At 39.4% G+C, this 18,526-nt stretch overlaps 1 long non-coding RNA gene and 1 other non-coding gene across 2 annotated transcripts in view; one reads left to right on the forward strand and one right to left on the reverse strand.

Moving 5' to 3' along the window:
- LOC139186225 (uncharacterized) overlaps window positions 1-18,526 on the forward strand; it is a 182,385-nt gene that overhangs the window by 41,440 nt on the left and 122,419 nt on the right. The window lies entirely within an intron of this gene.
- Window positions 5,999-6,070, reverse strand: TRNAG-UCC (transfer RNA glycine (anticodon UCC)). The gene has a single exon. It is a non-coding gene; the product is annotated as a tRNA-Gly (tRNA).

Here is an 18,526-nt window from a genome sequence, read left to right on the forward strand (position 1 = left end):
CATAGACTGGTGGACTTAAACAACAGACCTTTATTTCTCACAGTTCTGGAGGGTGGGAAGGCCAAGATCAAGGTGCTAGCAGATTCAGTGTTTGATGAAGACCTTATTCTTTGCCTGTAGATGTCTGCCTTCTCTCTGTATCTTCACATGCAGAGAGGTGTCTGGTGTCTCTTCCTTATAAGGACAATAATCCCATCACGAGCGCTCCACCTTTATTGTTGTTCAGGTCCTAAGTCATGTCCAACTCTTTGTGACCCCATGCCAGGCTTCCCTGTCCTTCACTATCTCCCTGAGTTTGCTCAAACTCATGTCCATTGAGTCGATGATGCCGTCCTCTACCCTCACGACCATATCTAAACCTAATTACCCCCAAAGACCCCTCCTTCTAATATGATCACACTGAGTGGTAGGGATTCAACAGATGAATATTGGAGGGAGGTAAACATTCAATCTCTGACAATCTGCAACTGTTAACTTATGGAGATTTGATGCATAGATAAGTAACAATTTCTAAGAGTCATGGAAGATTTCAAGATTAAAAACAAAGATAAAAACTGCCCATGGGCCATTTTGCTTTCTTATCAAGAGTGTACAGAGACACCTTAGGTGTCAAGTGTGTGCAGGGCTATGAGACCATTGACTTAAGGGAGACAGTTTCTTGGCAAGAGCACACAGAAGCCAAGTAGGCCTGGACAAAGGGGAATAGATCCTAGTAAGTGAGTTGTCGTTAGCCACTTATAACCACACAGAACAATCACAGAACCACATCTGTGAGCTGGTTTCAGGAATGGTCTTAGAGTGCTGACTGGTACAGATTTTTATGTAAACTTAGCGTTTCCTAAGCATATTAACCAAGGTATGCTAATAGTCCCTATTTTTCATGCTGTCTGTATCTATGTCCTTTGATAGTGCTTTCCCTATCTGAGTCTGCTCTTGTTCACATGACTTTCTTCAGCCAATGGGATAGTAGCAAATATAATACAGGCAGAGGTTTGGAAACGTATTTGAGCGATCCTACTTCTTCTCTTGAAATTCTGCCATTGTGAAAACAAGTCTGTGAACAGGTTTACTAAAGGATAAGACACCACATGAGGCAGAAATGAGTCACCCCAGAAATGCTAGCTTAGACCACCTGGCCCCTGGTCTCTCAGCTAACCACAAAGGAGAATCCAAATGAGAACACTTAAACCCGGGGCAACAAAACAGTTAAGGTGATACATAGTTTCATAATAAACAACAGTGCCTTAAGCCTCTATATTTTAGGATGATTTGTTACAGTGATAAGTGACTGATACAAGAAACAAAGTTTCAAAGATTAAGAAAACAGGTTCTTTAGAGGCCTGATGTTGGCAATTTGATCTCTGGTTCCTCTGCCTTTTCTAAAACCAGCTTGAACATCAGGAAGTTCACGGTTCACATATTGCTGAAGCCTGGCTTGGAGAATTTTGAGCATTACTTTACTAGAATGTGAGATGAGTGCAATTGTGCAGTAATTTGAGCATTCTTTGGCATTGCCTTTCTTTGGGATTGGAATGAAAACTGACCTTTTCCAGTCCTGTGGCCACTGCTGAGTTTTCCACATTTGCTGGCATATTGAGTGCAGCACTTTCACAGCATCCTCTTTCAGGATTTGAAATAGCTCAACTGGAATTCCATCACCTCCACTAGCTTTGTTCGTAGGGATGCTTTCTAAGGCCCACTTGACTCCACATTCCAGGATATCTGGCTCTAGATGAGTGATCACACCATCGTGATTATCTGGGTCGTGAAGATCTTTTTTATACAGTTATTCTGTGTATTCTTGCCACCTCTTCTTAATGTCTTCTGCTTCTGTTAGGTCCATACCATTTCTGTCCTTTATTGAGCCTATCTTAAAGCTCAACATTCAGAAAACAAAGATCATGGCATCTGGTCCCATCACTTCATGGGAAATAGATGGGGAAACAGTGGAAACAGTGTCAGACTTTATTTTTTGGGCTCCAAAATCACTGCAGATAGTGACTGCAGCCATGAAATTAAAAGATGCTTACTCCTTGGAAGGAAAGTTATGTCCAATCTAGATAACATATTCAAAAGCAGAGACATTACTTTGCCAACAAAGGTCCATCTAGTCAAGGCTATGGTTTTTCCTGTGGTCATGTATGGATGTGAGAGTTGGACTGTGAAGAAGGCTGAGCACTGAAGAATTGATGCTTTTGAACTGTGGTGTTGAAGAAGACTCTTGAGAGTCCCTTGGACTGCAAGCAGATCCAACCAGTCCATTCTGAAGGAGATCAGCCCTGGGATTTCTTTGGAAGGACTGATACTAAAGCTGAAACTCTAGTACTTTGGCCACCTCATGCGAAGAGTTGATTCCTTGGAAAAGAGTCTGATGCTGGGAGGGATTGAGGACAGGAGAAGGGGATGACAGAGGATGAGATGGCTGGATAGCATTACTGACTTGATGGATGTGCGTCTGAGTGAACTCCGGGAGTTGGTGATGGACAGGGAGGCCTGGCGTGCTGCGATTCATGGGGTCGCAAAGAGTCGGACACGACTGAGCAACTGAACTGAACTGAACTGGAATGTATTTTTTGCCATACCTTTGCCCTCGGAATTGCTTCTCTTGAATTGCAAGACAGCTGAGATTTTGGGGTTTATAAGTTTCAGGCCCAAGTAGTCAGTGCTTTACAAATTCAGCTTAATCTTCCTGAGAGGAATAGAGGGGGATAAAGACATAATTGACAAAAAGACATTGGAGAAAGAAACACATTCTCGAGGTCTGGAACATTTCATGGCACTGTTCTTTATTAGGACCCTGCGGGCTCAGTCTTAAGAAATATAAATAGTTGCTTCAGATTAGGAATCTGGTAAGGATGATTCTTCCAGCTAAATGTGGAGACAAGATGAAAACTTAATTAGGAGGCTTTAAAAAATGCCCAAGCCATTTCATAACAAAAACAATACCCACTGAGATACAAGGCTGAAAATGCCTGTTCACATGAATTTGTGGGTGCTCTCTCACCAGATAGGATTGATACTAAGTTCAACACGGGCATGAAGAAAAATCAAGAGATTTTGAGTATTACTTGAAAGGATAAAAAGGTGTCCTGAGTAAGACCAGGTAATGCAAATTCCTAATCTCTGCAAGAAAGCAATATACACATCAGAATGCACTAATAGTGCACTAATCCACTATGCTGCAGTAACAGTCCCCAGATCTCTCTGGTTGTTCACACAATGTAACGCAGCTTTTCAGTATTATTTTCACTTACTACATGTTATACCTGAGTTAGAGGGCCTCTGCTTATTGCATCTTTCAGGGATGTAGGTTGATAGACACTCCATGTCAACGCATCCATAATCACCCAGTTGAAAATGCAAAAGGGAATGTGGTAAATTACATACTGCTTAGAGATACCACATGGAAGGAATATGTAGCACTTCTGTGCACCTTTTACTGGCTTATACAAGTGCCACTGGAGAAGGAAATAGCATCGTCTGTTTTGCCTGGGAGGGGAGAAGAAGCAGAACACACCCTAACATCTTCCATAGTCATTCTATGAAACACAGTATTTGATTCTTATTTTTATGCACAAAGTATACTTATTTACCCCAAGGAAAACAACCAAAAAGTCCCACAGAGTAAGGACACCAAATCAATGTCTAGGGTATCTAGTGATGTGCGGGGTGCTCTATAGCTGGTCTAGAAATGTGCTTCTTGACCTAGAGACTTTAAGACTAAAGTGGTAAATTTTCTCTTCTCTACATACACATCCAGTACTCAGTGATGGTTTTGGGATAGAGTAACTGCTATAAACATTCCCACTCAGAAAGGGGACCATTGGGAGACGCACAAGAGAGTAATTCTGAGAATCCCACCAGAAAGACATTTTGATAGATCTTCCACTGAGAGTGAGCATTGGCCCTCTTAAAATGTGTGCTCAATTAGTGTAACTCATAGCCTCTGTTCACCTCTTTATCCTCTCTCTCTCCTGAGAAGTTAAGAGTGACATATCACTGATAATTTTGGAAAAATAAGTTGGGGATAAATTAAGTCAGCTCTACACCTCTTCCTTATGGGAGTGAGCAGTTCTTTAGGAAGCAGATATTCACCTTTGTGTTGTCAGGCTATCCCTGATTAAGCATCCTGTCCTCCTACCTCTCAGGTGGGATGTCTTCCCCAAATCAGCATTGCCTAATGGGAAAGGTCAACATGCCAACTACTGCGATTTAGATGGCAGATCTATTTAGCTGCACAACTAAGCTACACATTTAGCCTTTATCAGAATAGCAGTGATATTTTGATCCTTACCACCCCTGACAGACTTTTATTTCTCATTCTTTTCAGATGGGAATGATTAAAGAGGTTTGTCTCAGACAATTTAATAATTGGGTTTTCTATTTCAGAAACCTCTGTTAGTCTTATGTTGGAATGTCTTTATCATCGGTGTTTATTTTCTTTTTCTTAATTCCTTTGATCTGTTTGTCTTATTGTAATTATTCATGATTATTTTTCAGGACTTGATGTTGGAAATTATATTTTACCATGTACATTTTATTTCTGTTTCTAATTATTTTTAGTTTTATAATAGGGTTACTTTCATATGAAATTTAATTTTTCTACAGACTTCCCTTTTATGTTTTTTTGCTGATATTTGAAAATAGTCTAGATAGAGAAGAGAGATTAGTTCATTTCTGCAAATCTTGATCAATTGAATAAGGGAGATGAGGGAGGTGGAAGGGTGAAGATAACTCCTACAAGTTTGGTTTGAATAGTTAAGTGGTACTAGTGGTTGATATAGAGATTTCAGCAGGAGGAAAATATTTTGATTCCAGAAATAAATTTCTTTTGCACATTGGACCTGATTGCCTTTCCAGTAACACCTCTGACCTGAAGAAATAGGAATTTTCTCAGGGCAGACCTGAGTAGTTGCTTCAGTGGGAGAGAGGGGAATTTATAAACACTGAGTTTCAAAAGAGATGGTTTCCAGAATGTTAGGAAGCAGTCCTTAAAAATGATTGGGAGAATGACAAAGACTGGCTTAATATGTTCCATACTTATCTTTTTAAATGACTTTTAAGTATTCTTTTGAGGAGCTATAGGGTTGGACACTAAGTGAGTTTTAATATTTTACCATTTTAAACAATACTGTTTTGATTATATAAATATATAGATAAGTCCCTTTTTTCCTCTGGATTTTTATATAGAATAAAATTACCACAAGAAGGGTTTAGTAGAATATGAATGCAGTTCCTTTTCCTGTGTAATGCCAAATTGTTTTTCTAAAGACTGCATAGTTTATATTGCCAGCAACACTCCGTGGGTATATATTGTCAACTTTGCATTACCTGATTTTAAAAGCAATAATTAATAATTATGATTATGCAAAACCTTGGTAGATAATTTTAAAGGCAATGAGGCTTAAAATGATATCTTATGGTTTAAAATACTGCATAGTTTTGTTACCAGTGAGACCTTTGTTATTTTTATTTAATATTTTAAATATTTTATTTATTTACTCATCAAATTTCCTTTCATCCATATTTGAGGCCAAATAACTGTCTGCCTTATCATTTTAGATTTGGTTGTTCCCTAAAAAGTTTTAGTCTTTGTGTAGTTAAATTTGTTAGTTATTTTCTTTTGTTGTTTCCATTGTATTTTAACCTTAAAAAGTTATCATCTCTCCCAAGATAACTATAAATTTCTCTTTTAGTTTTCTATGACTTAATGGATTTATAAAAGACAAAGTACTTATTGATCCAATAGAAAATATTGTTGTGTGTAATATGAGGTATATCTCTACCTTTTGTTTTTTTGTGAAATTTTTAACCATTAATGCTAGGAGAGATTTTTGTAACAGTAAGAAATCGGGTGGTTTGCTGTTTTCAAGGGAGAATCATATACTGGGCACTCACCTTCTGTGGGTGTCAAGTTTCAAGTGGATTGAATTGGAGGAATTTTTAAGAGTTTTTGTTGTTGTTGTTTGGCCTTGCCAAACAGCATCAAGGATCTTAGTTCCCTGAACAGGGTTTGAACCTGGCCCCCTGCATTGGAAGTTCAGAGTCTTAACCACTGGACCACCAGGGAAGTCCTTGGAAGATGTTTTAAGAACTCTTTCAAACTTGAAAGTGAAAGTAAAGTCACTCAGTCATGCGCAACCCTCAGCGACCCCATGGACTGCAGCCTTCCAGGCTCCTCCATCCATGGGATTTTCCAGGCAAGAGTACTGGAGTGGGGTGCCATTGCCTTCAAACTTGAGGTCCAGGGAAAAGATGAGTTTAGAAGGGAAATTAAATGTCTCTGATTTATGGGAGATTTCCCAAGAAGAATCAACTCTTCATTGTTGTCCAAATGATTAATGACAGAGGATTGTGATCAAAGGTAATTCAAGAGAACTAATGATTTCTTTTATTAGAAAGTAATCTTCCTTTAAAGAGAAGTAATCTTTCTAAAGTCACAAATGAAACTCCTCACACTTGATCTGATGTAGTCTTTATAAGAGACTTTTTCAGATACTCATCATTATCCCCAGCTGCTTGATTTGCCAGAGAGAAGTGGTTCATGATGTATCTTCTGGGGACTTACAGGGAAAACTTTGGTCCTCTAATGAGTTCTTCCTCTTAGTCAGGTACAAACCTCTCTTCAGTGGAAAATAGTGCTCAATTTTCCACAGTCTGAAGCAGTTCCTGATAGAATTTTCTTACAACCACTTTAATGCTGTTGCTCCCTGTCTATATTTCCTGTATCTGGAAGCAGGATGGAGTGAAAGATAAGATAATCTACTTGTTGGAGACTACGACGATGTAAGAAACACTAGTTCTTATCTCCATTTGCCAACAAAAAACCCAAGTTTTGAAAGGCTAAGATCTGATCTTTACTGTCAGTAGCAGAATAATTAATTTTATTGAATAGACTCTTATATAGTGGTTATTATGTGCCAGATAAATTACAACTGTGTGAAATGCGTATTGTTTTTATCCTGCCGACTCATTGGAAAAGGCCCTGATGCTGGGAAAGATTGAGGGCAGGAGGGGAAGGGGGTGATAGAGGCTGAGATGGTTGGATGTCATAATGAACTCAATGGATATGAGTTTGAACAAACTATAGGATATAGCGAGGGCAGGGAAGTCTGGAGTAATGCAGCCCATGGGGTCACAGAGTTGGACATGACTGAGTGACTGAACAGCAACTAAAGACAAGGATGCCGAGGCTCAGAGAGGTCACAGTGACCAGCACAAGTGACATAGATGATGGGTGACTGGGCCAGGGTTCAGTAAACTCTGCAGAGTGTTATTGCTTACCACACAGTAAGGCCAGAGCTGGGAACAAAACCTCCTGCTTTGCAATGTAGTCCTCTTTCCAGTAAACTAGGTAAGTGCACATTCATTCAGTTATCTACTGAGTAACAGAAGCCAGATCCATATTTCTGTTCAATGAAATGCCTCTGCCAAGTTTTTGTCAAGCATTCTTACCAATCATACCCCTTGCACTTAATCTGTTGCTAGTTTTTATACGAGACTCCACTACAAAAGAAAGCAAAACTCATTCCCTTCGGTAAGGAGCCATATCATTGGTACATGAGGCCCTAAAATACTGAAAAGTTGCACCCAGAGTCATATTCTTTGAAGGATACAGGTGTTAAAGTAGGAATTCTTGCTTGGCTTCTTCAATAAGATAAAAAAGGAAATGAAACACAAAGGTGATCAATCTAAAAAGGATCAGACGATCCCAACGCTTTCTCTCCTACAGGCAGTTGAAGGACCACACCAGCTCTATTCTTTTTAGGGTACTCATTCACAGATGATACAAGGGCAAGGTCAACCCCTGAAAACCCAAGAGAAATGAAGAGTTCCTAACACTGCAGTATGTCATAGACTATGCAAAAAAGCTCATATAATCAGTACAGTGATTTTTTCCCCCAATTCTACTTTAATCTGGATTTGATTGCTGTAACTGTAAAGAATCAGCTAGCTTTGAGAGGGAGCCATGAGCTTATGAATATCGTTCTCCAGACAGATTCCACTGGATTCCTCACTTCTTTCTTAAATGAAGTGCAAATCTGGAAGCATTACGCTAAAATGTGCCATTACTTCAGGTTTCTTTGAAATATATAATTTCTAGGTTTTTCTGATGTAAACAGTAGGAGAAAATGGAATACCAGTTAACATGTCAATGGTTGTAACATCCCAGAAGTATCAATATCATTATTAGCATACCCTCTTCTGGTAGTAAAAGATTTATTTTACTGTGTCATGAACTCAAGCATTTCTTTAACCAGAACTCTGAGCTGCTTCCTTTGGAGAACTGCAGCATATGGTTTTCCTCTTCCACTTTTTAATATTTTGGTCTCCGGTGAATCCGCATACAAAGGCTTCCTTCCTTTAGCTGGAGTCCACAAATGAAAGGCTTTTCTTTTTCTGATTGTAGATTAGCCTGCCAAGAAACAAACACGAGCTGGAGAACATCACTTTAATTTATTGATGGGATACAGATGACAAGGAAGTCTGTCCTATTCCAGGTTTTCGGGAATGCTGCAGGCTGACCCAGCACAGCCGAGTTCCTTACGGCAAAGACAGATTTTGCCAAAAACTGAAGCCAATAGTCATTGCAAACCTCTGAACCAAAACATTCCTTTAGTGCTTGAATTTCCCTATAATTTGTGTCGATTCCCTTTTTGTCAATGAAGCTAGCAGTGGATAACTAGCTTAGTGCAATCAGACAAAACAACTGTGCCATTCATTCAGTAATTAGATGATAGCCTTACCGCATGCTTTATGGTTTCCGTTCTTCATTCTTTCCTTTCTTTTCAAGTCCTTGGAGACAAACTCTGGGATGTTTGGCAAAGCAGAGACCCTTGTTGAAAAATATCCTGTCTTCTTTTTTCATTTTGAGGTTGCTAATAAGTTCTATTCTCAGAGGCAAAACATTAGATGCACACAGCAGGAAAGATCGGCCAAGTTTAAAAAAAAAAAAAAAGTTTGATTCTTCTGTATATTGCTTTTTGCCTCACTTTCCAGTTTGGCCTTCCTTGAGGCAGAAGATGGTTTTCCTCTTTTTTTAATCCATCACTAGGCAAATGAATTTGATACTCGAGCTAAATGCTTATAGCAGATCTTGCATAAATCACTTTTTAAGCTTTCAGACATAAAGTATTTATGAGATGTGAAGCAGAGACAGAAAGATAGGAGAAAGAAAGGGAGAGGTGGGCTGCTTGATTAGGGTTAAGCCACTCTGAAGAGAACACAGCCCGTTACATTTCTGCCTGGTCATTTGGGTGAAGTGTTGTTCTAACAGTTTGCTGCCTTTTTTTTTTCTTAAATCTTTTGTTTGTTTCCTAAACTATAAGAAGAAAAGGGAGGAAAAGCTTCTACAAGAAAATAGGGAAGCTATTTTAGGTTCTGTTGTCTTTGGCTTGAAGATATACTGGGATCAACATCCATGAAATAGGTGGCCTTCCCCAGTGATTATCTGGTCCTGTTGGTCAAGTGTCTTGGTTGCAAGTGATATTGCTTGAGCTACTGGAAGAAAAAAGAGGAGCATCTTGTTGGCTGCTCTACCTAAGCTATAGAAGGACAGGAAGGGGGTTCTTGAGAAGTGACTGAAATCGGGGACCTAAAGTCTTATCAGAAATTCTGTTTCTTCTTCTTCTCATCTCTGCTTCTCATTTGGCTTGATCTCTCTCTTTTTTCTGGGCCACCTGGAACCACAGCTCAAAATATGTTAAAAGATAACAATTAAAGAAATAATACAAATGCATCTGTATACAAAATAGACTCAGAGACACAGAAAACAAACTTATGGTTACCAAAGGGGAAAGAGAAGTGGGGGCAATAAATTAGGAGTATGAGATTAACATATAGAAACTACTATATACAAAATGGATAACCAACAAGGACCTACTGGGTAGCACAAGGATCTATATTCAATATCTTGTAATAACCTGTAATGGAATATAATATGAAAAAAATATGTAACTGAATCACTTAGCTGTACACTTGAAACTAACACAGTACTATAAATTAACTTGTTTCTTGTTGTTTAGTTGCTAAGTCCTGTCTGACTCTTTGTGACCCCAAGGACTGCAGCCTGCCAGGCTCCCCTGTCCATGGGATTTCCCAGGCAAGAATACTCGAATGGTTGCCATTTCCTTCTCCAAGTCATCTTCCAGGGATTGAACCCTGCATTGGCAGGCAGGTTCTTTACCACTGTGCCAACTGGGAAGCCCTAAGTCAACTATACGTCAATAAAAAAACTGAAGTCTATTAAACATCTTAAGAGTTTATGTCAGCAAAAATCAGTTGGAACAGGGCAGCACCAAGCCAGAAGTGGTTAGAAGTGCTCCTTCAACAACAACTCAAGAAAAGACTTTTATAGAGAAAAGGCAGAAGCAAAGTAAGCAAATTATTGGTTGGCTAAAGCTTGTGAAGAAAGCTGAGTGCCGAAGAATTGATGCTTTTGAACTGTGGTGTTGGAGAAGACTCTTGAGAGTCCCTTGGATTGCAAGGAGATCCAACCAGTCCATTCTAAAGGAGATCAGTCCTGGGTGTTCTTTGGAAGGACTGATGCTAAAGCTGAAACTCCAGTACTTTGGCCACCTCATGTGAAGAGTTGACTCATTGGAAAAGAGTCTGATGCTGGGAGGGATTGCGGGCAGGAGGAGAAGGGGACGACAGAGGATGAGATGGCTGGATGGCATCACTGACTCAATGGACATGAGTTTGGGTGAACTCTGGGAGTTGGTGATGGACAGGGAGGCCTGGGGTGCTACAATTCATGGGGTTGCAAAGAGTTGGACACGACCGAGCAACTGAACTGAACTGAACTGAAAGCTTAAAAAGCCTAGTTGGCTGTTTGTGATTGGTCATCTTTAGGTTTCAATTTCATAATCTGTGGCATTAGAGGCTTAGGTTTTGGTTTATTTATGTGGGCCTCCTCAATCTAATGACTTTCTTGTTTAAGAATGGATAATGGAAGTTTAGGTCTCAATTACAGTTCTCAGATCAAACTGTTGGAAAAACTACTCTCCTCAAACTTCAGATTACTTTTGAAAGTACTTTGATTTGCCAGGTTTGGGTATTTTCCCTCCTGTTGGATCAATCATTCTGGACACTGGGATGAAGCTTTATAATTGGTCTAGAATCCCAGGGACAGGGGAGCCTGGTGGGCTGGGGTCACACAGAGTCGGACACAACTGAAGCGACTTAGCAGCAGCAGCAGCAGGTCACAGGCTGATTCTTGATCCTGAGGCTATGGGCATCGGCCACGTATCCAGAAGGTAAGGAGGGCTGAGCAGACAAAGACAGGAGCCACTGGAAATTTTGTCTATGTTCTTCACTTTGTCCACTTGAAAAGCATATTTGACATTTGAGAACGCCATGAGTTGAGATTCTTTCCTGACAGTATAGTAGAAGTGACTATACCAAGATCTTAGTTGTTACACTGTGAGTATGAGTCAGGTACTGGTGGTGGTAAATTGAATTGCAAAGGAAATGGTGTTTATAGTTCTTCATCTGACATATGATCACAAAGAAATTTTACAATTGCCTTGCAGTTAAGCTCCCTTTCTGCTTCAAGGAGTATTTGAAGATTTTCTTAAGTATTACCCCATGGAAAAAACAATACATTACAGTTAAATTAAAGTCTAATTTTCTCATGGTTAAAATGGAAAATAAGTCAGCTTAAAGGTGACCTGTAGTGTGAAGGGTGTGAAGGGGAGCTATAAGCTATCACCTTGCTCCACAACAGGGAGCAGCAAATCTTTTCTGGAAGTGGCTACATAATAAATATTTTTGGCTTTACATGGTAGCCAGTCTTTACTGGCTACCTCTAAATGAACAGGCATGGCTGTGTTCCAATAAAATTTATTTACAAGTTCAGCATGTGGGCAGTAGTAATTTATTAACCCTGATATATGCAGTATTACATAAGACATGTGTAAAGTGAAATATTAAGTAAATCCTATACATTACTAGTATTTTGAATGTCCTTGAGTAACCTAAGAGTTGCTGTTATTGTTCAGTCCCTATGTCGTGTCTCATTCTTTGCGACCCCATGGTCTATAGCACACCAGGCTTCCCTGTCCTTCACAATTTCCCAGAGTTTGCTCAGACTCGTGTCCATTGAGTCAATGATGCCATCCAACCATCTCATCCTGTGTTGCCCATTGTCCTCTTGACCTCAATATTTCCCAGCATTAGAGTCTTTTCCAATGAGTTGGCTCTTTGCATCAAGTGGCCAAATATTGGAGCTTCAGCATCAGTCCTTCCAGTGAATATTCACCGTTGATTTCCTTTAGAATTGACTGGTTTGATCTCCTTGCTGTCCAAGGGACTCTCAAGAGTTTCTCCAGCACCATAGTTCGAGGGCATCAATTCTTCGGTGCTCAGCTTTTTTATTTTCTAGCTCTCACGTCTGTATACGACTACTGGAAAAACCATATCTTTGACTATACGGACCTTTGTAGGCAAAGTAATGTCTCTGTTTTTCAATGCACTGTCTAGATTTGCCATAGCTTTTCTTCCAAGGAGCAACTGTCTTTTAATTGCATGGCTGCAGTCACCATCCACAGTGATTTTAAGTCCCCCCAAATAAAGTCTGTCACTATTTCCATTGTTTCCTTATGGGTTTGCCATGAAATGATGGGACCAGAGGCCATGATCTTGGTTTTTTGAATGTTGAGTTTTAAGCCAGTTTTTTCACTCTCCTCTTTCACATTCATCATGAGGCTCTTTAATTCCTCTTTGCTTTCTGCTGTAAGGGAATTATATTCATCAGCAATGAATATTCAGGGTTGGTTTCCTTTAGGATTGACTGGTTTGATCTCCTTGCTGTCCAAGCGACTCTCAAGAATTTTCTCCAGCAGCATAGTTTGAAAGCATCAATTCTTTGGCACTCAGCCTCTTTATGGTCCAATTCTTACATCTGTACATGACTACTGGAAATACCATAGCTTTGACTATATGGATCTTTGCTGAAAGAGTGATGTCTCTGCTTCTTAATATGCTGTCTAGATTTGTCATAGCTTTTCTTCCAAGGAGCAAACATCAAATTTATAGAAATACTATGGTCAGAAGATTGGTATGAAATTTTGTAGTTGTTTAGTCACTAAGTCATATCTGACTCTGTGACCCCATGGAGTGAAGCCCACTAGGGTCCTCTGTCCATGGGATTTTCCAGGCAAGAATACTGGAGTGGGTTGCCATTTCCTTCTCCAGGGGATAGTCCCAGCCCAAGGATGTCTCCTGCATTGCAGATTCTTTACCACTGAGCCACCAGGGAAGCCCTTTTGGTATTAAATAAATATGTTTAAAATGTAAAACATAACCCTAATTAAACTACTTATAGTATTGAAAAGTGCTTGCAGATTCACTGCTTAGTTAATGACATTAAATTTTTTTTCAAGAAAGAGTATAGCATTTATTAAAATTCAAATCTAATATAAACTCTTGGAATCAAATGTGTTGTTAACAGGATATGGGCATACATGAATTTTTACCTGTTTTACTTTGGGGACAAAATGGTTACTGATTATATGTTATAAATAAATTTGTTCCTTTCTTTGTTATGCTTGTAGTCATGTGAGCATGCAATTATTACTTGACATTTGAAATTTCGTCTCAAATGAAATATGAAACATTTTATGAATTGAAAAACTTGGAAATCCTTCAGGTAGGGGATTATATTTATAACTCTCAATATGTCCGTTGTTACTCTTTATTTTTAAGCATTTATTAGTTCAGTTCAGATCAGTCGCTCAGTTGTGTCCGATTCTTTGCGACCCCATGAATCGCAGCATGCCAGGCCTCCCTGTCCATCACCAACTCCCGAAGTTTACCCTAACTCATGTCCATTGAGTTGGTGATGCCATCCAGCCATCTCATCCTCTGTTGTCCCCTTCTCCTCCTGCCCCCAATCCCTCCCAGCATCAGGGTCTTTTCCAATGAGTCAACTCTTTGCATGAAGTGGCCAAAGTATTGGAGTTTCAGCTTCAAAATCAGTCCTTCCAATGAACAACCAGGACTGATCTCCTTTAGGATGGACTGGTTGGACCTTCTTGCAGTCCAAGGGACTCTCAAGAGTCTTCTCCAATACCACAGTTCAAAAGCATCAATTATTTGGTGCTCAGCTTTCTTCACAGTCCAACTCTCACATCCATACATGACCACAGGAAAAACCATAGCCTTGACTAGACAGACCTTTGTTAGCAAAGTAATGTCTCTGCTTTTGAATATGCTATCTAGGTTGGTCATAACTTTCCTTCCAAGGAGTAAGTGTCTTTTAATTTCATGGCTGCAGTCACCATCTGCTGTGAGTTTTGGAGCCCCCCAAAATAAAGTTGGACACAGTTTCCACTGTTTCCCCATCTATTTCCCATGAAGTGATGGGACCAGATGCCATGATCTTAGTTTTCTGAATGTTAAGCTTTAAGTCAACTTTTTCACTCTCCTCTTTCACTTTCATCAAGAGGCTTTTTAATTCCTCTTCATTTATTAGATAGCCATAAAATGTCACTTCGGGACCAATCTTGATAAATTTTTAAAATGTGATGATTACCAAATAAAGAAACACATTTTCCATGTTTCATCAATTCTAAGAAACTGTTTTTTAACATTTCTTAAATGAATTGTTTGGGCTTCTCATCGTGATAGCTTCTTTTGTTACAGAACAAGGCAACTGGGCTCAGAAGTGGTGGCACATGGGCTTAGTTGATTTGAGGCATGTGGGATCTTTCTGGATCAGGGATGGAACCCTTGTCCCCTGCCTTGGCAGGCAGATTTTCAACCACTGGATGACCAGGGAAGTCTTTTACTATTTTTTTACATTTTAGTATCTTTGAAGTTTGGATTCTTCTAATTATGGAAGACACCTTAACAAATGGATACAGTCATGAAACAGTTGTAATTACCTGCATGTAACTGGTCTGAACCCCTTCCTTGGAACCTTAATGTTTAAGATCCAGAGAATCAGCATGAAAATCTACAGTATGGGGGGCCGTATCATGGAAGAAAAGTCTTGAGACACTGATAGAGTGCTTTTTTAAAGAATGTGCATGATAGTCTTGATATCAAGGAATCGTGTGTGAAAGTCACAGGTGCCAATGAGCCTGAATCAAAATGTGATTGAGAAGAGCAGCCTCTGAATGCAAAGCTTGGAAATACCTTTCTAAAATGTATTTTGCTAATACCTAGTTTTTCACATATGCACAAGAGTAATATACAGTAAATTCTGTATCTAAATAAGTCTAAAAGAGTTCTTTCAGTAAGTATAAAGCACTCTAAGGGATAAAAAAGAATTGTGTCATAGTTTAATTGGAACAATTTTTTTCCTTAGTGGCATATAACATAATAATATACAATGATTTATTGTGTTAGATGCAATGATATAGTTTTATATATATATATATATATATATATGTGTATGTATGTATGTATGTATGTATACAGGGCTTCCCTGGTAGCTAAGTCAGTAAAGAATCTGCTTGCAATGCAGGAGACCTGGGTTTGGTCCCTGGGTCAGGAAGATCCTCTGGAGAAGGAAATGGCAACCCACTTTAGTATTCTTGCCTGAAGAATCCCATGAACAGTGGAGCCTGGCAGGCTACAGTCCATGGGGTTGCCAGAGTTGGACATGACTTAGCGTCTAAACCACCACCAAGGCCTGTTCTATTTAATATGGACAAATCTAATCTCTGATATGCATAATTTGGATTGGATATGTGTATACATATTTATGTTTAAATTAGAAAATGACAACTCTTTTTTTCCTCACCTTATATTGAGGTGATAAAAGACTTTACTATTCTTATTAAAGAAAACCTGACTTGTTAACTGAAAAGGCATGGTAACTTCAGCATCAGCTTACTCATTGAACTCTTAAGTCCTCTAAAATACAACCTGAAAAGATCTAGCATGAGGGCTTAATTTCAGCACCTTGCATACAAGACCAAAGACACATTTTACAAAGATCAGATAGAATTTGATTATCATCATCCCTGTCAGCCTCAGTGTCACATCCATATTTTCTTTTTAAACATTTTGATGATTTGTTAGAAATATCTTATGATGATTCTGTTTCAGTGGTAATAAGGATAGTTTTGGACCCAATGAATGATCAATTAATCAGAACATGTCGAATGGCAAGTGGGACGACACTGAGGATTTTGTAGTTATAAGCTACTATTTTAATTGTACTCAGAAGGATGGTCAACAGACTTTAATGTTGCATCCATTTATACGAGGTGAAGTAGAGAATTAAATGTAATATATGTGGCTTGTGTGGATGTTCCTCTGGAAAGACTCTGTCACTGGGGCCCCTCCACCATGTTGTATCCTTGGCCCTGTTTCTGCTCTTCCTTAGCCCAAGTCCCCCTTGGGTCACCAAGTCCATTGCAAAGTGTACAGTGCTGATGTGATATTGTATAAACCTGTGTCTCCTTGGGCTAAATTTATGATGTTTTTTCTCATTGGCCCTGATCAAAGTTATTTTTTAAATATGCTTACACTTTTCAACTCCATTCCTTCCTTCCCTTTGAGAAGGGTTGCTAACAAGATCTATTACCAAATAGCACTTGAGGTGATATGAACCTAACCTGGGTTGAAGCAATGTCTGCAAGTGGATTGCTTCATGCTTTCTCTTCTCCTCCTGCCCCTCTCCTCACCCCTGTCATTTTGGAAATCAACATGCCCTGAAACAGAAGGAAGCTGGTTGCTAGGTACAAGTGCATCTAGCCCAGCACTAGGTATAGATCTCATTGGAAGCCTCCTCCTTGGGTCTGTGGGAGATTCTATACTGTCTCTTGTAACAAATCCCTTCCATTTAGAAAAATAAGCAGTTCCATGCCAGGAATCTTGCATTCTTCTCTAAACTGTGAAGAAAGTTCCCTCAGATCCAACCTCAAAATTGAGCCTGTGTTTGCCTCCAGCACTAAATAGTTAGTCTTTGCCAAGAACCAGGTTTTATTTATTTTTTTTCTTCAAGTATTTCTCCACATAATTAAAATGTTAGCACAGAAGACAGTCACTAGGAAAAGTTTGACCACTCATATGATACAGGGAGAGGGAGGGCAGAGCTGCTAAAACTGGGCTACGCAGTTACAGCTTTCCTAGAGACGTGGCTGTAGAGAGCCAGTTACTTCAGGGCCTCACACCTTTTAAAAAAGTTTATCTAATTTTCAGGACGTTCCTGGTAGTTCAGTGGCTGACTCTATGCTCCCAATGCAGAGGGCCTAGGTTCAATTCTTGGTCAGGGAACTAGATTCTGCATCCTGCAACTAAGACTCCGTGCAGCTAAATAAATATAAAAATTTTATTTACTTTTCAAAAATTACCTGAAATTATCTTCTGGTTATGAAAGTTCTATATGCACATTGAAGAAAATTGGGAAGAAAGTAAACTAATGAAAGCAAAGCATTCATAATCTTACCACTTGCTATTTTACATGTTAATACATTTAGTTCAATGATTGTCTTTAGCCTTTTTATTTTTTAAAGATATTTAAAATGAGACTTCTTTTGGCCATGCCACGTGTCATGTGGGATCTTAGTTCCTCTATCAGGGACCAAGCCTGCGAGCCCTGCAGTTTGAATCACTGGCTGCTGCTGTTTAGTTGTTAAGTAGTGTCTGAGTCTTTTGTGACCCCATGGAATGTAGCCTGCCAGACTCCCGTGTCCATGGGATTTCCCAGGCAAGAATACTGGAGTCAGTTGCCATTTCCTTCTCCAGGCACCTTCTCAACCCAGGCATGGAACCTGCGTCGTCTGCATTGGCGGGTGGATGGATTCTTTACCACTGAACCATCAGGGAAGCCCTTGAGCCACTGGACCACCAGGAAAATCCCCAAATGAAAGAACTTTATAATATATGCAACTTCATTCAGCTAACATTCTATCATGAGGTTTTCCAATGTCTTTAGGAAATATTCATACACACGTTTGTATGAATATCACTATCATGGCTCATCATCCTGAAAAAATATGAATTCTTCCTTAATACACTGTTAATTTCAGTTGAAGAGTTTGTTGTGGCCAAGTTTGTAATGACAAAGTCCTAATGAGGGCTCATGAGACTCCAGGTGATGTGGTGTCCAGGGACCTCTCTGAGTTCATCCCCTAGAATGTGGTCTCTCCAGATTCTAGCCTTTCTGATCTCTTCTCTGGTTGTTGAACCTGGCAGTCTCACTGTACCTTCCCAGCTCACCTTCTGCCAGGAGTGCTTTTACTTGAACTCTACTTTCTCATGCTTTTTCTCTGTCAACACTAACACATCAACCCACTCACAGAAGCTCTCCAGTTGTATTTATTGATGTAATTTTTCTCTTCTCCGTAATATCTGTCACCATCTAACATATTATATGTACTTATGTTTGTATGCATGTATTTATGTCTATTGCGCCTACTCCCAACTAGCAAGAATTCCACAAGGACAAACTTTTGGGTTTTATTTACCTCTGTATTCCTGATGCATAGACCAGCAGTGCCAGATTTTTAGTCTGCAATTTAATGTGTTTAATAAATGAAAAAAAAAGAAACCACTGCCGTAAATGTAT

Source organism: Bos indicus, chromosome 12 (genome assembly GCF_029378745.1).
Source record: "Bos indicus isolate NIAB-ARS_2022 breed Sahiwal x Tharparkar chromosome 12, NIAB-ARS_B.indTharparkar_mat_pri_1.0, whole genome shotgun sequence".
In the NCBI taxonomy this organism is placed as follows: Eukaryota; Metazoa; Chordata; class Mammalia; order Artiodactyla; family Bovidae; genus Bos; species Bos indicus.